We start from the raw sequence: 25,041 nt of genomic DNA on the forward strand, positions 1-25,041 counted from the left end.
CCATTCACACGAACAGGAATGTGAGACAAGACTTCCTCCATACCAATCGTGCCCTCCGACGAATACAAGTTTTTATAAAACTCTATGGCCATACCTGCCAGCTCGCTCGGGTCAGTGCACAACGATCCATCAGCTCGTTCCAGTTGGGAGATCCTATTTTTTGCCCGTCGAGCACTTGCTTTCCGCTGAAAAAATTTCGTGTTGCTATCTCCTTCAGCCAACCACATGATTCTGGAGCGTTGTTTTGCCATGATCTCCTCCCTGTACGATAATTCAATCAAGCGATCCATAACCTTTACTTCTTCCTGTCCGGGACCCGTCCGCAATGGATAGCTCTAAGCTCAGCAAGTTGGCGGCGCAACTCCCTCATCTCCTGTCGTACAGAACCAAATGTCCTCTTACTCCATCTTAACATTGATGCTGAAACATTGTTGAGCTTATTGGCCAAGTCAGCTAGGTTCAACGCCGGGCCGTTTCCGGTCCAAGCTTCGTCTACCACGTCGCGGAAGCGATTGTCAGTCTCCCACACACACTCATACCGGAATGGTTTCCTCCCAACCACCCGTTGGCTCCCCATCTCTGTATCCGTCCTGAGTAGGATCGGACAATGATCGCTTTTTGCTGCTGTCAGGTGTTCTAGTGTCGCAAAAGGGAAAAGTAAGGACCAGCTCGGTGAGGCTAGCGCTCGGTCTAGCCGGACCCTGCAGTTTTGACCACCTGACACTCGTTTTTCAAAGGTCCATGCAAGTCCCAAATATCCAATATCCGCCAAGCCACAAACATCCACTGCATCTCTGAACCCCTCCATTTGTGCACTATCCCGTGTGTTCGGTCGCATCTGTTCCTCCTGGCGAAGTATTTCATTGAAGTCGCCGATGCATAGCCACGGCAGGGTACTCTCCCCCCTCAGCCTCTTCATAGTTTCCCAAGTTTTATACCGCATGTTCCTGTTCGCCTCCCCATAGAAACAAGTGAGCCTCCACTGCTCCGAACCCGGGCTCAACACCCAGGAGTCAATGTGATACTGGGAAAAGTTTTTTATTACAAGATTAACATCTGTCTTCCAAAAAATACCGAGACCTCCACTCCTACCACTACTAGCTACTGCAAAACTATTTTGAAAACCTAATGACACCGCCAAACCCTCCACTCGATTCTTTGCAATCTGCGTCTCCACAACACAAAGAACCGACGGCGCACTATCCACCACTAGAGCACGAAGCTCGTTGACTGTCGCAGGGTCGCCAATACCGCGACAGTTCCAAAATAAGGTCCGCATCAGGCTTGGCGGCCCTCCTCTAGGGAGGCCGCCTTGTCCATAAGCTCCATATCTTCACCTTCTTCCCCCTCCTGTCTCCTCTTCTTCACGATGTGAATCTTCTCCGGCGTAGTGACCACTGTATTGATCGGCGCAGACGAAGACGCCCCTTCGATCAGCATAACTGTGTCCGCAACCTTGCCTGCCAGAGAAAGTTGTTGCCCTCTAACATTTATAGAACCATCAGCCGCCACTAATCGTTTCCGAGCTCCCTTCTCTCCTTCCTCCCCCTTGCTCTCCTTTCTCGCCTGCACCTCCACCTGCTGCGTCCCGTGCATATGCAATCCTCCCACATCGCCCATTCCCCTACCCCCTGGAGGGGCTCTACCACCTCGTCCCCTTGCTCCTCTTCCACCATCGCCTCCTTGGCCTCTTCCATTGTCACCTCTTCCTGCTCCTCCATATGGTTGGGCCGCTGGCATCTCCGGCTCCCACAGTAGCCATTCACCCCACTCAAATGACTCAGGATCATGTACACCGTCGCCGCACTCATCAGCTAAGTGACCCATCCGGCCACAGGCAAAGCAGAAGTCTGGAAGCTTTTCGTAGAACACGCCGAACTTTTTGCGTTCCTTTAGGGTGATCGGAACAAACCTGACCAAAGGCTCATTAACATCAACAAATACTCTGGCTTGTAGCGTGCTTGACGGATTTATTCTACCCTCATTCACTACAACATTAAACGGAGGGTCTCCCACCTTAGCTGCTACCTTCTCCGCCAACTCCCTTCTTCTAGTAAGGCCATCAGGCAGACCCTTGACACGAGCCCACAGCGGAACTTTGTTTAGTTTATAGCCCTTGACATCGGAAAATCCGTCATACTCCTGGATCACCACAGGCGCCCGTCGGAACAGCCACGGCCCCCCCTCCATTATCTTCCTCCAATCTCCCAAGCAATGGCACTGAACAAGGAACAAATTGGGCCCCTTGATATTGAAAGTCACGCCCTGCGCCGCCGACCACGCATTACGCATCTGTGTCAAGAGCGCCGCATGACTGAACGGCTTGGTCGTTTGTACCCGGAACAAGGCTAACCAGCGGACATCTTTGATCAAATCTTCAACCTCCTCTGAGAAATCCAGATCCTCCTCTTCCTTCCCATGCAGCTTCATCCCGGCGAACTAATCATCAAGATCAGGCCCCGGACCATAATACGAGCCATACTCATCCTCCCCTCCTCCCGATGCACTCCTCCTAGCCTGAGAGCTGTGGCTCCCCCCATCCGCCTTCGGGTCGTCTTGGCTTCCATCTCCCCCGACCCCATCATGGAGTCCAGATCCGATCACCCCCTCAAAACCTGACCCTACTTCCGCCTCCGTCTCTTCCCCTGCCCCCCTGTCATCTGACGCGTTGGATCCGCCATGCAAACGAGCAAGCGCTGCGCGGAGTGGTAGATCTCACCGGCGGCCGGAGGAAACCTGCGATCGGCGAGAGTTTACGTGGACTCTGGCGAGAATCGCCGGAGGAGCGGTGGAACCCTAGCGGCGGCGCTAGGGGAAAACGATTATGCGCTGATTACTGAAATGCCGCGATGAATTCTAATATGGGCCGGAGCAGCTGCTGCATGCGCCGGTTAGTGAATAACAGTACAAACCGGCGCCTGCAACGCTAAATAGGAATTGCCAGTAGTACTGGTGATTCCTATATGACACTCGTTAGCGTCAAATCTTCGTAGTTTCGCTGAAGAGTGGGACTTGTCGCTTCCACTTGGGCCGGCCCACGATTCAGCTTCGCACCTGTTTCTTCGTGGTAGTCGTTCCTTTCTTTGTTGCGGGATCCTGGGAACCTTCGTGAAGGTTCCTGGCCGGTTTTGGAAACTTTCTAGAAGGTTCCCGGGACCGGTTTTGGGAACTTTCTAGAAGGTTCCCTAGACCGATTTTTTCTGTTTTGTTTTTACTAGGTTTTATTCTATTTTTGATTTTTTTCTTCTTTTTCTTTTTCTCTGCTTATTCCTTTCTTTTCTTTGCTTTTTTTCTTTTTTTTACTGCTTCTTTTATCTGTTTTACATTTTTAGTATATAAAAGGTCCACCACGTATTAAAAGATGTCCATCGTATATTAAAAAAGTATTCATCTTATATTATATAAAAAATGTTCATCATATATTAAGAAATTGTTCACCTTGTATTTTAAACTTGTTCATCGTATATCAAGAATTTGTTCAACGCATACTACGAAATGTTCATTGTGTATTTGGAAAACTTGCTCAGCATATATCACAGAAATGTTCAATGCGTTTTTACAAATTGTTCAGTGTATATTACAAAAACGTTAAATGTATATTTAAAAATTGTTCAGCCTATATAAAAAAACTGTTCATGTTTTCAATTTTTGTTCACTTTTTTCAAAATTCGTGTTTTAGAAGTTGTTCGAGTTTTGGTTTTTTCACATGTAAAAAATTCGTGTTTTGAAGGAAATTTATTCACATTTTTCCAAGTGGAACTTTTTTAAAACGGGTCCGCCTATGTAGCTATTAGTTAATATTCTGCATTGTGGCCAAGTAATGATGGTAGCTCGACTAGTTACCAACCGTATTTTTAGCGTGCGGGACCCGTTTTGCGTGCTCTTCAGCGAATGCTCTGCTGTTTGCCACTCGCGAGCGTACAATAGGACCTCTCAGTAGTACTGTAGCTACAGTACAGTCAACCTAGGATTTTCCCTCCACGACCAGGGCCATGGCCCGGGCAGCCCGGGGCCTAGCTACGCCCCTGCTAAATAAACCGGCCCATTATTGTGAAGGCTTAAGGCGAAAAATAGTCGCCGCGCCCGAGAGAAGCTTGCGAGAGAGCAACTAGTTAACGAGCGTTCCTTCGGGAGCCTCGCAACGATCAGCGCCACTTGGCACGCTCTCAGCCATTCATCACGTGTCGCGCTCTAGGCGCTCCCTTCAGATTTTGTTTTTTTATTTTTCCGCACGCGTTTCGGCTTTAAACAGTATTTTCGACGTTTTGGTTTTCCACCGGTCTTCCTTAGCTTTTCAATCAAACAAATGGAAAAAAAAACTTGCGCGAAAAAACACGTTTTTTTCTTTCGCGAGAGTCATGGATTTGCTTCCACAAGAGGCACGGTTTTGCTTTTGGGAGAGTCACGGCCGTGCCTCTCGAAAATGAAAAAAAAACGTGTTTTCTGTTTCTTTTTCCTTCGCGAGAGTCATGTTTTTGCTTCCGCGAGAGGCATGGGTGTGCTTTCGCGAGAGTCAGGCCGTGCCTGTCCGAAACGAAAAAAAACACTTTTTTGTTTTTTTTTCTTTCGCAAGAGTCACGGTATTGTTTCCGCGAGAGGCATGGTTGTGCTTTCGCGAGAGTCACGGCCGTGCCTCTAGGAAAAGGAAAAAAAAACAGGTTTTCTAATTTTTTTCTTTCGCAAGAGTCACGGTTTTGCTTCCGCAAGAGTCAGGGTTGTGCTTTCACAAGAGTCACGTCCGTGCCTCCTCGGAAACGAAAAAAAACACGTTTTCTCTTTGTTTTCCTTTCGCAAGAGTCACGGTTTTGCTTCTGCGAGAGGCACGGGCGTGCCTCTTTCGGAAAGGGGAAAAACCCGTGCTCCCGGTTCGGGTTTTTCGTCCGTTTTTTTTGTTCGGCTTTTTTCGTGAATTTTTTTTTGTCAAAACGTATCAACATGGGATCTAGTTTTGGAGATCTCAACGTGAGGAATCCAACGGTGAAAGCGGTTCGAGATTTGGACGCACGGTTTGAGAGAGAAAACGTTTTGAATAAACGGATCTACGTCAAAATGAAAAACTCTCAGGTTGCGACAAGTGGCGCGCTGCATGTGTGCCACTTGTCGCAACTAGGAGAATTGAAGTGATCTTTGCAACGAGAGTACTCCTTAACTAGTGATCTCGAGCTTGCGATGCGCTGAAGCGACTCACAGTGGCGCGAACATATGGGCCGCCTCAGTGCGTGGGAGGCCCCTGCCTCATTTGTTTCTGTTTTCTTTTCACGTTTTTATGTTGTTTTTATTCCATCTTTTAGTTTTGTTTACACTTCTAAATATTTTAACATATATATTACAAACATATTGTTTACATAATATTTTAAAAAATGTTACTCATGCATTTGAAATGCTAAATTTGTATAAAAAATGTTGACCATTTATATGAAAAATGCATACAAATAATATACAGTGTGTGAAAAAGTTGATTATGTGTTTAAAAATATATATTAACCGAACTTTGAAAAAAGTTGACCATGTATTAATAAAATGTCAAACCTGTATTTGAAAAATGATAAATATGTATAGTAAAAATGTTGACCATGCATTAAAAAAATGTTAAACTTGTATTTCATTTTTTTATAGAAAACAATGTTGACCAAGTCTTAAAAAAATTTGAATTTGTATTCAAAAAATGTTAAATGTGTATAGGAAAAATGTTGTTCGTTTATTAAAAAATTAAACTTGTATTTTAAAAGCTTTGTTAAATGTGTATATAAAAAATGTTGACCATTTGTACGAGAAATGTATACAAAAAATATACAATGTGTGTGAAAGAAGGTGATCATCAATTTTTTTAAATGTTAATAATTTTTTTGAAAAAATGTTGACCATGTATTCATAAGATGTTAAACTTGTATTTTCAAAATGATAAATATGTATAGAAATAATGTTGACCTTGTATTAATATTTTAAAACTTGTATTTAAAAAATGTTAAATCTGTATAGAAAAAATGTTGAATAATTATTAAAAAATGATAAATTTGTATAGAAAAAATGTTGTCCATGTATTGGAAAAAATGATCTTGTATTTTAAAGAACGTGTATATATAAAATGTTGACCATGTATTCAAAATATGTTAAACTTGTATTTAATTTTTTTAATCAAGCATTTGAAAAATGTTAAACGTGTATAGAAAAAGTGTTGACTATGTATACTAAAAATGTTAATATGGTATTTGAAAATATTAATTAAGAATTTGAAAAAGGTTCAACATGTGTTAGAAAAATGTTAGATGTATACCAAAAATGTGTATAGAAAACAAGCCTGCGAGAAAACAAAGAAAACCGATGATAAACGAGAAAGAAAAAACCCAAAGAAAAATGATAAAAAGGAAAGAAAAGAAAGCACTTAGTGAAAACGGAGAAAGAGTAAAGAAAACTGAAGAAAAACAACGAAAAAAGAAAATAAAAGAAATCCTAATGAAAAAACCTGTGGAAAAACAAAAGAAAAATAGAAAAACCCAGAAAACCAATGGAAAAACCAGCACGTTTCGCAACAATTAAGTCGCACCCCTACTACTTAACTTGAACCTTACACAGGCGCAGTGGATAGCAGCGTTGGGCATCTTCCTGGAGACCAGGGTTCTATCAATTGTGTTCAATTGCGCGCTGCCCTTTTTCTTCTCTTATTTCTTTTAACCGTGCGTGAATTGGCCGCCCCGATTACTGTAGATGCTTCAGCGAGACCAAAGGACGACTCGCTATAAGTGAGATATAGCCTTTGTGCAGGGTATGGGTCCCTGCTCGAGCTGGGCCCTATTCCGTCGCACTCGCCGCCATGGCCCAGGGCCTGCTCTGCCTATTCCTGTGTTCCATGGTCTTGCATTTATAACACTATCACACATGTATAGAGTGGAGTTACCTAAAAAAACATGTATACATTGGAGGAGTGGTCCAGGTCTTCATGGACAATATGTTTAAACTCCATGGCTTTCCCAATGGAAACTGTGTCCAATAGGGATCACATTTTCACCAGCCAAATGTGTCGGCAAATCTTATAAGCACTAAAAAGAGTTAAATACACTACAGGTGCCCTAACTTGTCCGGCATGGTCAGTTTGGTGCCTAAACTTGAAAAATACACAAAAATGGTGTCGTAACTTGGTTGGGCGTTCAAATATGGTGCCTCTGGACGTATGCCGCCGTATCGAGTGCCCGCGTGGCATTCCAATCTGTCACTGGGCCACATGTCAGTGGTTGCCTACACGCGTTGTGAGATATGCATGTTGTTTTTTATAGGAATGCCCCTGGATTTTAATTAATTCTCATAAAAAAATCCCCCTTGATTTTAGTTAATATTCGCAAAAAATACCAGGAAACCAGCGTACAGAGAATTCGAACATGGGACATCCTTGTTGCCTGGCAATCGAGCGGACCAGGCGGCCACAATTTGGTTTGCGCTTAATTATCAGCAAGCAGTTTATATAGATGATTGCACGCATCGCTCTGCATATGCTTTTACTGCAGTAGTTTTTTTTTATTTATTCCATGTTACTATATTGTCTTTCTTCGTGTGATGTTTATGTTTAGTTTTCATGATACATAAATTTTTCCATGTGAAAAAATAAAATAATTATCAATATATAATTTTGTTTATTCATATCTCTATTCTATTTCCATTATAGTGTACTTTCAAGAGATAAACATGAACTTTTTCTAAAATTGATGTGGAATTAAAGGGTTGAACGTATATTAAAAACATGGTGAGCATTTTTTAAAAGACACGTTCATGTTCATTTTTCATTTTCATATTATTTCAGAAAATGTTCACCGTGCTTTTTGAAAATGTTGAATGCATATTAAAAATATCGTGTAATATTATTCTTAAATTTTGACAAACACACTCATTTTAGTACATTTTTGGAATTTATTATTGTCACACAATAATATTTAATACACTTTGAACAGTTTTTAAAATGCAATATTGTCAATTTTTCAATAATTGTGTATTTTAGAAATAGAATGAAGATGCACAATAATTTTTCGTCCTTATGGTCCTCAATGAAGATGCATATATTTACAAAATAATTTTCAATATACGTTCAATTTTTTATGTCCACATAAATTTTAGAAAAAATTAATGTTTATCTCTTCAATGTACACAATAATGAAAATAGAGTAAAGATATAAAATAATATTAATAATTATTTTATTTTTTCATATGGGAAAATTTATGTATCATGAAAATTTAACAAAAACTTCACTCAAAAAATATGTGCAAAGCAATACACGGAATCGTCCATATAAGTTGCTAGCTAGCAGTTAAATGTAAACCAAAGTGTGGCCTCATGGTCCACTTGTTTGTTAGGCAACCAGGATGTCCGTGGTTTGAATTCCCTTCATGCCAGCTTGTGTTTATATTTTTGTGAGAATTAATTAAAGTACAAACGCGTTTCCGTAAAAAAACAGCTTGCATCTAGCATGAGTAACGATGTTTTTTGAGAATTAACTAAAGTCTATGGGCATTTCTGTAAAAGAAACTACACACACAGCTCACAACGCGCCAGCGCCACTGACATGTGGCCTAGCGACACACGGACATGCCACACGGGCACTTAATACGGCGGCATACGTCGAGATGCACCGTATTTGAACACCTAGACAAGTTATGGCACCACTATTGTGTATTTTTCAAGTTTAGGCACCAAACTGACTGCGCTAGACAAGTTAGGGCACCTGTAGTGTATTTAACTCCACTAAAAAATAAAACTGCAATACGGTACAAGCCATCAACTCCAGACAAATGGTCCTATAGAGTGTAAATCGTTGTCTTGAGGCATACCTCCGCAATTTGGTCTTCCGAGAACCTAAACAGTGGACTGAATGGTTTTCTTCAGCTGAATGTCTGACAACTCCCTTTGACAGTTTCTAAAAAATATCATATGCTTCAAGAAGTCAAGGCACATCTCCGTTCTGCCAAACATCGTCTGAAGCAATATTGGTGTCAGACACCAGACAGAGCATTCCTTCGAAGTGGGAGCAATGGTGCACATATAGAGCTCAGTCATATCATCAGAATGCATTTGGGCCGCGTGGCTCTTTGGAACTTTGGCCAAATACTACGATCCCTACAAGGTGCTGCCACGTGTCAGTTAAGTGTCCTACAAGCTCTAGTTGCCGGACACGACGGTCATCCATAGTGTTTGATATCAGCCAGCTTAAGGAACATGCGGGTAGTGATGTCTAACTAGTGACACGGGGCGATGCGGGCGACTCGCGGGGCGACTCGCCGCGATCCCGTGGCGACCGTCGCCGGCCACCGACGGAAGTCGCCGGATCTGATCGAAGCACGCGTGGGGGGTCGTTTCTGGGCGCTAGCGGACTCGGAAGATGAGGAGGACGAAGATGATCCGGTGCCGGATTACTCGCCAACACCATCCGACGTGATCTGCGAGGCGTTCAATCCTGGATATTCGGAGGAAGATGTCGCTGCGTTGGTAGATGAAATCGTGCCGGGAGAGGATCCGGCGCGGCTAGGTCTGCGTTCTACCGATCGAGTGGAGGTGGTTCGCCGGATTATACACCGGAGGACGGCGACGACGGCGATCCGACCATGGAAAGGGCCTTTGCCTAAGGTACGCATTCAACCAATTACTTTGTCCGATTATTTTCCTCAAGAGGATTGGAACATGGTTATTCGGAAGAAGAGGAAGAAGGGAGGGAGGCCAGATCCAGCACCTCCGCCGCCGACGACCAGGGCGGCCGACGGGATCAGGGCGGCCAGGTCCGATCGTTTGTATTCGCTACTTGGCTCTGAGTGGGCCGGTAGGGTGTGGGCCAGTGTCCAGAACATGTATGGGCATGAGGCCCATCATGGGGGTGCAGATGCGGGCCTGGAACGTGCGGCCTCCAATGGGTATGTGGCCCAGGAGTGCGGCGTCCGGTCGGTTCGGCCTGTGGAAGGCGCATGCACGAACGTCGATCGCGTTGTGTCTTTCTCTCGCTTGCCGCCGTCTAGGGTTCGCAAATCAGGTACGAGGGGGTTCCCGTCTTGCGGAGATCGACGAGCAAGGCGCATCCAGCCCTGGCCGGCCATGGCAGGTCGAGGGGATGCTCCTCCGCCGGCGAAACGACCCTTGTCGGGCGCTGCAGGTCGGGGTGGGGTGGCTCCACCGCCGGCAGCGACCGCCGGACGTGGAGGTCAGACGCAGGACGGCCAGAGGCCGCCGGCGGGAGGTGGCGGCGCGGCTGGGGTCGCGGGACGAGGTGCACCCCCCGGGGGAGCGCCACCGCCGGGGCCATCCCATCCGCAGCCGGCTCTTGGGAAGGGTGGCATGAGGCCGACGGCTCCGGTCTCGGCGCCCGCGACGAAGTCTGCCGGCCGGGGGGTCGGGAGAGCTACAGCGGCGCCGCCCCTTGCTACACAGGCTGCGGGTCGAGGGGGACCGAGACCCCCGGTGCCAAGTACTGCTGGCGATGGGCCGGCTGGCCGCGACGCTGGACAACGGCAGGCTGGAGGTGTGCCGGCAACCACGGGAAAACCACCACTGCACTATGTTGCTAGGCCGGTGCAAAACAGGTCCACTCAGTCTAATGCTCCTCCCCGAGGCCAGTGGGGGGACGACGGATACGATGCATACGGTGAGGGACAACACCGCGGTTCCTCGTCGACCGGAGGAGGGCGTGGTTTCGCTTGGCAGAGTGACGGGTCGGCCGAGAGACCCTTTCTAGGGCCGGCCGGCGGGTTTGTTGAGGGGGCATCCGGCCCGGATCATCGTCAGAGAGGAGGTTTTCATGGTAACCGAGGTGGTCGGAGCTGGGGTCGTGGGAGATTTCGTCGCCCACAACCACCCAGGGTGACAGTTCATTCTGATGCTACGGATGAGACTCAGCATTCCTCAGAGCTACCTCCACAGGCGATGGAGGTGGTCAAGGAGTTGGCCAATATTGACGTTTCTGAGGCTGGGACGGTGGATGAGGCTACCGACAGGTCTGATGCAGAGAGGGCTTCCAAGTATGCCCGTAAGAAAGAGATGATGATTTGCTATCGATGTGGGGACAAGGGCCACTTCATTGCTGAGTGTGTGGCCCAATTGTGTGAGTCATGTGGCAAGCTTGCACATGAGTCGGCTGAGTGCCTGATTTTGCGTGACTTACCTCCGACTCTGAACATCTATGGAGTTTACTGTGCTGAGCTCATGTTTTTTGAGTCCCCGGAGGCGAGAGAGGTCCCGGAGGATAACCACACTTCGACTACTGGGATTGTCAGAGCGACACAGGGCGAGGTGACTGAGGCACAGATTGTGAGGAGGTTGCAGGAGTTAGCTCCCGGTGATTTTGTTTGGGAGTTAGTGTCCATTGAGGACAGAGTTTTTAAGGTTGATTTCCCATCTGTCGAGGACCTGCAGAAATTGTTAAGTTTTGGCTTGTGTAAAGTTCCCGGTACTAAGTGTATTCTGGAGTTTAACGATGGAAACAGGTTGAGCCTAAAGGAAAACCGCTTACACAGGTATGGCTGAGGTTTTTGGGGGCTCCATCTAAGCCTCTGCAGGACGCTCGTGTTGTGGCTAGTTTGGGCATCCTGGTTGGAAAAATTGAAAAAGTAGACATGGCTTTCACTCGTGCCAATGGGATTGCCCGGATTCTTGTGAGCATTTTGGATATTGAGTATGTGCCTGATAAGGTCAACTGGACCTATAAGGGCGAGGTCTTCCCGCTAGATATTGAGTTTGAGGACACCGACTTATTTGACGATGCGGTTAACGGCAATGATGTTGACATGCACGACCGTGAGGGTGGTGCTGGGACTAAGGGGGCACCGTCAGATGAGACCATGCGAGAGGGATCCAACGGGTCTCACGCTCAGTCGGCCGGGAATGGATCGGAGGCTGAGCTCACAGTCTCACCGGCGGTACCCATGGCTACTTTGCGTTTCGGCTCTTTCGAGCCAGCTTCGGCACCTCCCAGGCTTTGGAGTGATAGGGTGGAGTCGGACGATGCTCTTGAGCACACGCTTCCTTCACTGGAGTTTGAGAGGGAGGTTGGTGTGTCTGTTGCTCTTCGGGGGAGTCCTTTGGGAGGTGATGCGGACTGCACGCACAGGGATAGCCCTACTGGATTGCTGACTTCCGTGTGAGTGACTTCGCTGTCAGCGAGCGCGGGGCCGAGGGGTTGTGGGGGAGGGGGTGCGGGACCTGGAGTCCACTCTCCCCCCGTCCCGAGGACGATGCAGGTATCTTCAGTGGGTTTGACCCCTAGGGGGTCGGTTCCAGCTGCTGGAGGATCCTCGAGGCAGGCGGCCTCGATGACTTCCGCGACGGTGGTGGCAACCACTGTGGCTGCTGCTGCGGGAGGGGGGACGCCAGGGCAGGTGGCCCGGTCTCCACCCTCTGCTCCGGTGGTCAGGCGGACCACCCCTCCGAGGGCTTCTCCGTCTGAGCCGCAGGTTGGGGCGGGAGGAGACGGCGGGCAGGAGGCCCCGGTCGTTCACTCCTCCCCATTGCCTGCGGTGGGGCACTCGTCCAAGGGGATCGGGAGCCCGCAGATGCCTTCGCTAGTGACCTCAGCACCACCTGGAGTTACGATACCAGGTTATACTAGGGAGGAGGTGATCGCATTTGGTGGGATCCTGGACCCTATTTCCGAGGGCAGACGGATGAGTGCTCGCATCCTCGACGTCCCGGAGGTTGATGATATGCAGCAGCGGTGCGCTATGAGGGCGACCAAGCTTCAGGAGGCTGCTTTTTCATCGGGTATGTCCGTTGACTTGTCTAATTCCTTATTGCATTTTTCTAATGAGGACATTATAAATAATGCAAACCAATTAGGAGTTTCACTAGGTGCTACGGATAGTGAAATTACCAAATCGGTGAATGATATTTTAGACCTGGAAGCGGAACGGGCTTTAGAGACTATTCGTAATCTTGCAGCAGTTAAACCAATGAATGATGATGAGATAAATGCGTTAGGAGTTAGAGTGCTTGATAGCCTGTGTGAGGATCTCGCACCCACTAACCATGAGGCTGACGAAGAGGATGTGCCTCTACAGAATTACGCTAGCAATATTTCAGAACCCGGTCATGAGGAACGGGGACACGAGCTTAATAAACCTAAGCGTAAGTGGAAACGGAAGATTTATCCCGATTCCGCAGTTTGTAGGAGTGCTAGGATTCGAACCACAAAAAAATTCCATGATGAACTATGAGAGGAATTTTTTGGAATAGCAGAGGTCTTAAGGACTTGGCTAAAAGAAGATTCCTGGCTGAGACATCTATTGAGCAGAAGCTAGATTTTGTTGCTCTATCAGAGACGGGTAGAGATAACTTTGCACCACAGCTTCTCTCCTCACTAGTTGGTGGTATTGATTTCGATTGGCATTGCTTACCTCCGCGAGGAAGATCGGGGGGCATCTTACTAGGTGTGAGATGCGATTCACTTGAAGTCCGTAGTGTAGTGATGGGTGACTTCGCCGTAAAGTTTCGAGTTAGGTCTAATATTGATGGCTTTAACTGGGCTTTGGTGGCGGTATATGGTGCCGCGCAGCCTGAGTTTAAAGCGGAGTTTCTAGCAGACCTAGTTCGAATTTGTGGGTCAGAACAACTACCGATTTTAGTTGGAGGTGATTTCAATATCATCCGGAGGCGGGAGGAGAAGAACAATGACAACTTTGACGGCAGATGGTCCTTCATGTTCAACACCATTATTGAAAGCTTGGATCTGAGAGAGATAGAACTCTCGGGTCGAAAGTTTACATGGGCCAACTCTATGCCAAACCCAACTTACGAAAAACTTGATCGGGTTCTTGCAAGCGTGGAGTGGGAACAAAAATTCCCGTTGGTCACGGTGCAAGCCCTTTCGAGGGGAATATCTGATCATACCCCATTGTTCGTGGACTCAGGGGAGCCGAACCACGTGGGTAATAAGAACACCTTCTCATTTGAGACGTCATGGTTCGAACGTGAGGGGTTCTTAGACTTGATCGCCAGGGAATGGGCTAAAGAGGTTCGCGGTAAAACACCCATTGAGCGATGGCAGAATAAGATCAGGAATTTGAGATGCTTCTTGAGGGGTTGGGCTAAGCATCTTAGTGGTGTGTATAAGATTGAAAAGGATAGACTCCTTTCTCTTGTACATGACTTGGACGTAAAAGCCGAGTCTAATGTTTTAGTCCCCGCAGAGCTTCAGGTTAAAAATGAGGCGGAAAAGCGGTTGAAAGAACTACTACGCGAAGAAGAACTGAAGTGGGCTTTACGTGCTAAGGTACGTAGAGTGGTCCAGGGGGACGCGAATACTCAGTTCTTTCATTTAATTGCTAATGGCAAGCACAGAAAGAAGCGAATCTTTTAGCTAGAACAGGACGAGGGTACGATTTTAGGTCAGGATAACCTAAAAACATATATCACTGATTATTATAAGCAGTTATTTGGTCCACCGGAGGAGAATACGGTGTCCCTTGATGAGTCCAGAACTGAGGATGTACCTCAGCTTTCGGCTGCTGATAATGACATACTGCTTGCCCCGTTCTCGGAGAAGGAGGTTTTTGAGGCAATTGCACAAATGAAAAATAATAAGGCTCCCAGCCCGGATGGTTTCCCGGCCGAGTTCTATAAGAAGTGCTGGCACATTATTAAGGGGGATTTACTACCTATGTTTCATGATCTATTCACTGGACAACTTCAATTATTCCACCTGAATTTTGGGACTATCACATTACTACCTAAGAAGACGGATGCGGTCAGAATTGAGCAATTCAGGCCGATCTGTCTCCTAAATGTTAGTTTCAAAATCTTCACAAAGGTCGGGACCAACAGGCTCACACAGATTGCGCATTCTGTGGTGCTTCAATCCCAAACCGCGTTCATGCCAGACAGAAACATCCTAGAAGGGGTGGTAGTCCTGCATGAAACGCTCCATGAAATCCACTCCAAAAAATTGGATGGAGTGATTTTTAAAGTGGATTTCGAGAAAGCGTATGATAAGATTAAGTGGCCATTTCTCCAACAATCTTTGCGTATGAAAGGGTTTGATGAAGCCTGGCGAAGGCAGGTGCAATCATTTACGCAAAAAGGTAGTGTGGGAATTAAAGTTAATGATGATATAGGTCATTACTTCCAGACACATAAAGGCCTACGACAAGGAGACCCGATGTCCCCTATCTTGTTCAACATTGTGGTAGATATGTTGGCACTTCTGATAGGACGGGCTAAGGAAAATGGTCAAGTAGGTGGATTGGTGCCTCATCTGGTTGATGGAGGCATCTCTATCCTACAATACGCTGATGATACGATCATCTTTATGGAGCATGACTTGGTTAAGGCTAGAAATATGAAGCTGGTTTTATGCCTATTTGAACAATTGACCGGATTGAAGATCAACTTTCATAAGAGCGAGTTGTTCTGCTTTGGTAGGGCCAAAGATGAACAGGAAGCCTATAGGCAATTGTTTGGGTGTGAGTTGGGACAGTTACCTTTCTCATACTTAGGGATTCCTATCCACCATCGTAGGCTAACGAACAGAGAATGGAAGTGCATTGAGGACCGATTTGAGAAGAAACTGACCTGCTGGAAGGGCAAGCTCTTATCTTATGGAGGCCGGTTAATCCTAATTAATTCGGTACTCACAAGTTTGCCGATGTTTCTTCTTTCGTTCTTTGAGGTACCAGTTGGTGTTAGGAAGAGACTGGACTTCTATAGATCGCGGTTCTTCTGGCAGGGTGATGAGCTGAAAAGGAAATACAGACTTGCTAAGTGGGACATTATTTGTAGACCGAAGGACCAAGAGGGTCTAGGTATTGAGAATCTCGAAATTAAGAATAAATGCCTTCTTAGCAAGTGGCTGTGGAAGCTCTCGTCGGAGACGGATGCTGTGTGGGCACAGATTCTTCGCGGCAAGTACCTCCAGTCAAAAACTTTGTCGCAAGTCTCTGTAAGGCCGACTGACTCGTCTTTCTGGAAGGGTCTCATGAAGGTCAAGCAGGCTTTCGTTAATAGGACAAAGTTTGTTGTCGGAAACGGCACGAGCACACGTTTCTGGGAGGACACTTGGCTTGGTGACACACCCCTGGCCATCCAATATCCCTCCTTGTATCGTATTGTTCAACGAAAGGAGGTGGTCATTGCTTTGGTTTTTCAATCTACCCCCCTTAATATTCAGTTCAGACGAGTGCTAGCGGGCAATCGTTGGGAACAATGGCTCCATCTAGTTAGGAGGCTGATGGATATCCAGCTTTCTCAACAACCTGATGAATTGCGCTGGAAGTTGACTAAGTCTGGAGGCTTCACGGTTAAATCAATGTATATTGATGTTATTAATTCGAGCTCCATTCCTACGTCCAAACATGTTTGGGATGTCAAAGTCCCTTTGAAAATAAAAGTGTTTATGTGGTTTGTTCATAAACAAGTAATTTTAACTAAGGATAACTTGAAGAAGCGCAATTGGACAGGACCTACTAGGTGTAGTTTCTGTGATCGGGATGAGACTATTAAACACCTCTTTTTTGATTGCCCGCTTGTAAAGGTACTATGGCAGATGGTCCACATTGCTTTCAACATCAAACCACCGAATTCTGTTAATGCTTTATTTGGGTCATGGCTTAATGGGATTGAGCCCAACTTAGGGAGACATATTCGGGTGGGGGTTTGTGCTTTGCTGTGGACCATCTGGAACTGCAGAAACGATTTGGTCTTTAACAGAATATCATGTATATATTTTTTGCAGGTTTTATTCCGGACTACGGCTCTGATTCGTTCGTGGTCGCTACTCACCCAGACGGAGGCCAGGGAGCATTTGGTTACTGGGTCTATCCGTTGGGAGATGGTAGCTCGGGATATCTTCAACCGGTTTGGATGGCGGTCATGTAATAGGATAGGCATTTAGTATTTCTATCTAGTTTGCCCAGCCGGTTGTGGCATATTGATGTGGCTAGTTTGATGTATCTAGCTTATCCGGGCTCTGTGTGAGCTTGTTTTGCTTCTTTTTTCAATTTTGAGGACCTTTGGAACCATGTTGATACTACTCTATTTTATTAATAAGAGGGCCGTATGCATCATGCTGATGCAGAGGCCGGGGTATCCCCTTTTCAAAAAAAAAGGAACATGCGGGCAAAAATGTTGTACCTCTTCCACATGTTTTGTTTGTTACACCGTATATTAACATAAAACATCACTGTATGCATTCCTGGACACTCACATTGTCAACCATAAAAGTCAATCGGTGCAGCAATGGCTTGTTCGTCGGATGAGCCTGGTTCCGGAAGATGCAACCCGAGAAGACGAGTCTTTCATGGCCAAGACTTTCTTGATTTTTCACCCTTGAGGACAAGGTTGATCTCAAGCGAAGACATTGTCAGGATCTTCATATTTCCCCTCTTATCTGAATATCATTCCCGGGAGACAACACCTGAAGGTTCAGACAGCGCACAACCCTGATGAAAGCGAAGCTCCAAAGCAAGGGACCTGAAGGTTCAGACACTGCCCTGCTCCTTTTATTTCCATTCTCTCCTTATTTCGTTAGTTTGTAGAAATTAAAATATTATACTTACTACATTTTGTCCATGTCCCGAGTTTATGCAGTAACCTCTCTGTCATAGGTTGCAAAAACGTCTGTCACTGCAAAAATGTCTTATGTTATGGGATGGAGAGAGTATGTCTTAAAATAGACAGTGTGTCGATAGCATCGCATGTAAACTGGGATATATTTTTTTGACTCGTAAACTGGTGTATTGCCATTGTTTCTTCTTTGAGAGGACGTTTTTAGCATCATAATGCACTTTAGCAGAGTTTGTTTTAGGCTGCCATTGAGCACACCTGACGCTATTTCAGTAGCTTCGGCCGCTGCTTTCTTTTTTTAGAGAAAATCTCTGATCTATTCATCTTTAATCATGGCAGTACAACGAATACCAAAAATAATATAAATTACATCCAGATACGTAGACCACCTAGCGACGACTACAAGCATTGAAACGAGCCGAAGGCGCGCCCCCGTCATCGCCCCTCCATCGGCGGAGTCGGGCACAACTTGTTGTAGAAGACAGTCGGGAAGTCATCGTCCTAAGGCCCCGTAGGACCAGCGCACGAACAACAACCGCCGCAGATGAAGAATAACGTAGATCAGAAGGATCCAATTCGAAGACACACGTAGACGAACAACGACAAGATCCGAGAAAATCCACCAAAGATAGATCCACCGGAGACACACCTCCACACGCCCACCAACGGTGTTAGACGCACCGTCGGAACGGGGCCTAGGCGGGAAGACCTTTATTCCATCTTCAGGGAGCCGCCGCCGTCTCGTCTTCCTAAGCAGGACCCAAACCCTAGCAAAACTGAAATAAATGACTAAAAACGGAGCCCTCCCGACGGCCCTTGCCGAGATCCACCACACCCCCATGGCCCTAGGGCCACCGGAGAGGAGGCGGACCTGCAGCGGCACCAACAGGAGGCATAAACCCTAATTTTTCTATGGAGACCGCCGCTGCTTTCTTAATCAGTTGCTGCAATAGCTGCAAACTTCTCAGCAACAGCCGCTACAGATGGAATTAATTAATGCATACATTGTTTTCTTTTAGACCTTAATACATTGTTTTCTTTTAGACCTTAATAGGCTGTAAATCCTATTTTTTTTAAAAAAGGAGGAAGACCCCCGGCCTCTGCATCTGGACGATGCATACAGCCATTTTATCAATTATTAACACAAGACCTTACAAACTCATACAACAGTAAGACCAAAGTCATCGTCTAAGCAACATCTGTCGCTACTCATATCCAGTTGATGAAGGAGCGCTGATAGTCTGGACCTAATACCAAACAGACCTTGCAGCCAAACCTAACATCTAATACATGAGATCCCAATCAGGACGTCTGCCGGGTATGGGCACCCACCAGTCGGGCGTGCTCCTCAACCAGGATGCCTGCCAGGTATGAGGCCGCCGCAGCCACCTGCCACCAATCCATCTTCAGAGCTGTACTGCTGCATCTACCTTGCCCGGTCTAGCTGCCGCCGACACCACCACGATGCCAGACATCGCCACCCTCCTGCGCGAGTCCATCTCCGAAGTTTCAACTGCGCCACGCCGCCGAGATCCGCCATCATCAATGGGCAAGATAAATCACCGCTCCTCCTCTTGTCCCATCCAACCAACACTTGCTCCAAAACAACGCCCCCAGGAGGGAAAACGACACCGAAGGCGCCGTCATCGTTCGATCCGGTAGACCCAGATTTAGGGTTTCTCCCGGAACTTCCGGATCAGGTTGATGTGACCTGCAACGATGATGCCTCGAGAAGGGAACGACGTCCGAGATGCCGCCATCACCCGCCAAGACCGCAGTCAGGCGCGATTTTCACCAGAAGCCACGTCGTCCGGATCTCGCTGCTGGCTGGAACCGAGCGGAACCTCGCCATGAAGACGTATAGTGCCGTCGGAAAGCCGGTTGAGGACCTGCGGCCGCCCCACCCCATCCGCATCACGCGCCGCCGGCCGGCCATAGCCGAACCACGACGGATCTGGCCGGGACGCCAGATCCACGGCCACTGCCGCCGCCCATCGCATAGCGGAGAATCCCACCGGAGGACCTCGCCATCCCTGGGTTCGCCGGCTGCCGCCGCACAGCCAGGATGCCGCCGTGGCTGCCGTGCGAAGACCCCGCACAAGGCGCCCAACCGCCTGATGGGAGATCCGTCGCTTCCCTCCTGCCCTAGCCAAGTAGGCGTCAGGCGCAGCCAGCACCGCGGCCAGTGACGGTGGTAGTGGCGACAGAGATCTGCCTCGCGGGAAGGTTGGCGGCGCGCGGAGTTGGTCCCCCTGGCGTTGCCCTGGATGGCGGCGCGAGGGGGTCGCGAGAGGGAGGAGGGGGTCGCCAAAAAATCCAAGGGTTGTGGGCGACAGTCCTGTAAATCCTAATGGACACTAGAAAAAGTTAAATGCAAAAAGCGTGTCAACCGTTGAGAGCTCAGCCAAGTACTTCAGATGCACGACTTTGTTTCTAGCTTAGGCACTTCTATTATTGTATATAGGATGTGACTAGGGAGCACATGTTGGCTAGTTAGTATTGTAGGGCACACACCAAAAAAAGGAAAGTGAAAACCCCTGGACAGTTGGCACGACAGAAAAGGAAAGGGGTGTAACCACTCCCGCACATGGCCGACAACGAATCTCCTGTGATCGTAACCGCTCCCGCACACCTGCACAGCGTGCGTCCCACGCGAACGCCTCTCCCTACCTCCTGTTCCCCTCCTTCTTCCTCCCCCTTTTCCCCCATGGTTCCAAATCCATGGATCAAAGTTCCTACAAGGCCAAAATCCAGCAGCAGCAGCGTCGCCACTCCCGCAGCAACCACCTCTGCCCCATCTTCTCCAGCCGACGGGTTAGTTCTTCCTCCTCCTCTGACCTACAGAACATTGATGCGATTTAGCCAACTTGTGGTAAATTTATAGGCAACTTAAGAAGGAGCTTTTATTCCATAAAACGGTGGACTTAGGTGGGATTCGTGTCTCTTGCTAGGCAAATTGTCACATTTGGTGGAAGCAAGCGTGTGAATGTCTGTTGGCAACCTGTGGGTCTGTGTTTCTGTTCCTTGGAGCATATTTGTTAACAAAGGCAACTTGTCACAATAGTTGCGGGCAAGTATATGAATTTCTGCAGGCAACTTGTGGCTTTGTGTTCCTGTTTACCCTGAAACCATAATTGTTACGCCATCTAGGCAACTTGGCACATAAACTGCGGGCAAGTATGTGTGCATCTGTAGGCAAAACTCGTGATAAGTTAACCTGCAGACATCCGCCGCTCCCCGCTGTGTTTTTAGGCAACTTGTGGTGATGCAGGAGGCAACTAAGTGGATTTTGCAGGAGACTAAGTGGTGATGCAGAAAGTAAAGTGTGTGAATGTGTGCATACCATGGTTGCTCTTGACATAAACAACCCCAGAAAACCACCAGTACCTAAAACAAAAAAAAGGAGGAGAACAAATACAGAAAAACTCCTAGAAATTGCATGGATATATCTTCCAGCCTGCAAACAAAACTGGTAAAAATAGAAAATTTTGCCCAGAAGGAAAGTCATATACCTATGCAGGTGATCCCGCACCATGAAGAACACCCGACTCTCCTATGCTTTGTAAAATGCAATCTCCGTTGTAAAACATGCAAATACATACATGCTAGTTATTAAAAACTGCACAAAAAATTAAAAAACATGCTTGAGAAAAGGAAATAAATCTGAACACAGTTGGCTGAGCTGATGTGGTTACCTGTAAAAAAAGAAAATTCTTGAAGAGAAAGAAGTGATCATGCTTGCTTCTTTGCAAAGGCAATAAAAAGGAACTCAGGTTTCGTTAAAATAAATAGGCTGGATATCACACACAAACACACATTTTAAGAGGAACAAAAGGTTTTCCAAATGTCAAGCAAGTCACATACTTAACACTAGCAAGTCAGGCCCAAATGTCAACCAAGTCCTACTCATCACTAGCTCAAATGCACTATGTAATGCACTCTGACTTGCTAGGGATAGACATAAACCTTGTGCCCTTAGACCGAGTCAAGTTAGCGATAAGAGTCAGCTGGAATTCGATCAGTCTGTTGGAAAGGGATCACTCTCTGATTCTTCTTTCCTTCCAGAAAAAAAATGTGGACATTGAAAAAGACAAGTGATAGGTTTGTTGTTTGAAAAAACAAAGAAATAATTTGCCTAAACAAACTTCAAGGGGGTGTGGGAGGGGGGTTGTGTGTCATATAAATCACACATTGAGAAACAGGCATGTCCCAGTTTTCCTAAACAGCAGGCAAGTCACAGGCTTAATTAACAGTAGCAAGTCAAATTCAAATATCAAGCAAGTTCTACTCAACTCTAGCTGCAATGCACTGTTCATTTGGCGAAAAAACATGGACAATGGAACACACAAGTTACAAGGTTGGTTTGTTTGGAAAATTAAGAAATAATTTGCCTAAACAAACATCAAATGTGGGAAAGAGGGGGTTGTGTGTCAGGTAAATCACACATTCAGAAACATGCAAAGTCACAGTTTGCCTAAAAAAGAATTGACAAGTCACATACTTAACACTAGCAAGTCGCATTCAAATGTCAAGCAAGTCCTGCTGAAAATGTCAAACAAACCATGTGGGTGTTTGAAAGGGAAAAAAAGAAGAGCTTACCTACAACTAGTGTTGAGCATGTGACTTGCTTGACATTTTAATCTAACTGGCTGGTGTTGGCTATGTGACTTGCTTGACATTTGAATGTGACTTGCTAGTGTTGAGTATGTTACTTGCTTGACCTTTGAATGTGACATGCATGTTCTGTATGTGTGATTTACCTGCACACAACCCCTACCCCCTAGGTTTGTGCCTAACATTTGTGTTTAACTTGCTTGTTTTGTGTGTCAATTGCCTAGTCTAGTAGTGTGGACTTGCCTAATCCCTCATTTTTAGTCCAGGTTGATGTTTAAACGACAGCCATTGGGCAAATCGAAAAGCAAAAACAAGCAACTACTTATCAATTGTTATGCAAGTTTTTGAAAAACGGGGGAACCACACTAGTGCCAAGTTCAAAAAACCGTAGATCTCACAACTTGTAATACACATCTGGCAACTCACGCCCACAGATCAGGTAACTCGCAGCCTCTGCCAGGCAACTTCCCACTCGTGTCACTCTCAAACATTGCCAAGATAATGCCTGACTTCAAGGCAGAGCAATGGTTTGCCTCACCTAGAAAAAATTGTCGATCGCCATCGACTCGCCAGACACAAAAAGGCTCAAGTTGTTCTTGTAGTTTACACAAATTTTGTGAGTCAAAACCTATTTTTGCAGCCAGCTTATTAGTTTGTCACCAAAGAAAGGAGAACGGGAAATCAAAAGCAAGTCTTCTGCAATGTAGGCAATTTACATATAAGTTTTAGGCAATTCCCTTTTTTGTTGAACAAATAAAACTAACAACCGCTACTGGGGATGCATAAAAACACATGTTGGAAAGATCTTGGGCTTGTGCGAAGTTTACCTGAAAGTTGTCGGTGAAACCTTTTTGCTTGCGAATAAAGGGGGGCCATAGAGCAAGTCCTGTTGTGATGTAGGAAATTTGCACATAAGTTTCAGACAACTCACTTTATTTGCTGGAACAAAAAAGGCTAACATCCAGCTACTGGGGAGGCAGAAAAAACTAGTTGAAAAGCTATTGGGGATTTATGAGGTTTACCTGGAAGTGGTTGGCAAAACTTCTTGGTTGCAAAGAGGGAAAATAAACAACAAGTCCTGCTGGGATGTATGCAAATGCAAATAATTTTCAAGCAAGTGGGTTGATAGCATTTTGTGCCTAGACCACCGTGAGTTTCCTCTCGCTTCTCTTCACTGCAATAAGCAAAGGATCCAGTTATGTGAGAATATTAACTAGGCTCTTGGACAGACATAGCATGTGCTTTGAATAGTTATTATTGTGAATACACTTTGAAATAGTTAAGGGAGACTTACAGACAAGCCGAATCCAACCGGACCCCAACAATGACAATGCCGAGCGCATGAACAGCCTCTGTCTAGATTGTTTATTACATACTCCACATACATACATACATACATACATACATGCATAATCCCTTACCAGCACTACTGACTTTTTTGTATCATCATCTCATCTGTTTACTTGACAACCATCATTGACTTAACTATGAGGGCAAACAAGAGAAGATGGCCGATTGATAACTATTCATTCCATTCCTACTGGTGATATCATCTTCTGATGATTCATCACATCATTAACTGCCCGGCTCAGTTGGAATCATCAATACACAGATTGTACATATAGTAAACTAGTCTTTATAGGGCAGTCAGATTCAGAGAACAAGTTGCAACGGTGTTTGGATTTTCGTTCGTTCGTTTCAGATAACAGTCAATGGCTAATAGTCATGCTTAGTGTTCGGTCATCTCGCTCTAGTATAGTATGCATTGTGCTGCTATGGATTCCTAATTCAGTTGAATCAGATTGATTGGTTGGTCGTATGCAGGAGATGGCGGAATTGGGCAACTCGATTAACATTAACGGGGCAACTCATACGCAATACTGAAGCAACTCATCAAATTCCACAAAAAACCAGTTTACATCAGTCAGTCATAGACTCCGAGCAACTAAGTTAACATGATTCAGGCAACTCCTACTGTAATCTCAGGCAAATCCGTTTCGAATACAAACAAATCTGCCGAAAGTCCTCTCTGTGCGCATGATTCCCTCTCCCCACCCTGCGCCCATGACCTAAGAACCCTAACCCGAGCAGAAAATGGAAACACAGAACGGTGCATGGAGCTGGACCTTACCTCAGCCGCGGAGACTCAACCGCCGGAAATGAAAACGTCGCCGGGTACCTTCACCCCGCTCACCGGTTTCGTCTGCAGTCCCCCCGCGCAGCACCGCAGCCACGCGCACCTCCAAAGCGCGCGCGCACAAACACAGCCTCGCCGCGCGCGCACCACCGCAACAGCGAGCTTTCCATCTCAGCCTCGCGCGCCTCCCCCTGTGGCCTAGCGCACCTCCCACCGCGGCCTTCTCTGGGCGCACCTCTGCAGTACCCCGCGCGCGCCAACGCAACCTCGCGCACCTCCGTCGCGCGCGCGCTCCGGCCGCTCCAATTTCTGCCAACAACCGGCGAGCGAGAGCGAAATTTGGGGCGAGCGAAGAGGAATGGATTGGGTTGGGGGATACAACGGCACCGAGATCGTGGGAGTAGCGGTGGGCCCTCTAGGTGAAGCGTGTTGTAACGCACCGCACCCACGCGTGAAACGTCCGCCCCGACAGAAAAAAACCTGGGATCTGGATCGCGCGTCCGTGGCGATCCGACGACTGACGCGGTGAGTGCTCGCTCGCGTCAACGAGCACTTGACCACTTTTTAGCATTTGGGTTGTATATATGCCTCCATCTGCAAATAGCATTATACTAGGCACGACTGACAAGATAGAAAACAAAAGACCATCAGAAAGGTTTGTTGGGACGACGATCAACGATGAAGCTCAATTGTGTTGCGCCTGCCGGTCACTAGGCAGAGAAAGGATCTCGCTCCGCTACCGGATACCCAGACCGTTCAGCCTTGCTCGCCG

The 25,041-nt window shown here is 46.7% G+C and overlaps 1 long non-coding RNA gene across 4 annotated transcripts; it reads right to left on the reverse strand.

The window, feature by feature from the left end:
• Positions 1 to 19,910: 19,910 nt before the first annotated feature.
• LOC119324787 lies at positions 19,911 to 24,651 on the reverse strand. Of its 4 annotated transcripts, none has more exons than XR_005157182.1 (4): positions 23,155 to 24,651; positions 22,960 to 23,018; positions 21,031 to 22,760; positions 19,911 to 20,356 (listed from the first exon to the last, which is right to left on the reverse strand). It is a non-coding gene; the product is annotated as an uncharacterized LOC119324787 (long non-coding RNA). The 4 variants fall into 4 exon arrangements; XR_005157179.1 differs by adding an exon at positions 20,862 to 20,905 and having other exon boundaries at positions 21,031 to 23,018; XR_005157181.1 differs by having other exon boundaries at positions 21,031 to 23,018; positions 23,155 to 23,306; positions 24,264 to 24,650.
• Positions 24,652 to 25,041: the final 390 nt, after the last annotated feature.

The sequence above is a fragment of the Triticum dicoccoides genome, chromosome 6B, assembly GCF_002162155.2.
Source record: "Triticum dicoccoides isolate Atlit2015 ecotype Zavitan chromosome 6B, WEW_v2.0, whole genome shotgun sequence".
Taxonomy (NCBI): domain Eukaryota; kingdom Viridiplantae; phylum Streptophyta; class Magnoliopsida; order Poales; family Poaceae; genus Triticum; species Triticum dicoccoides.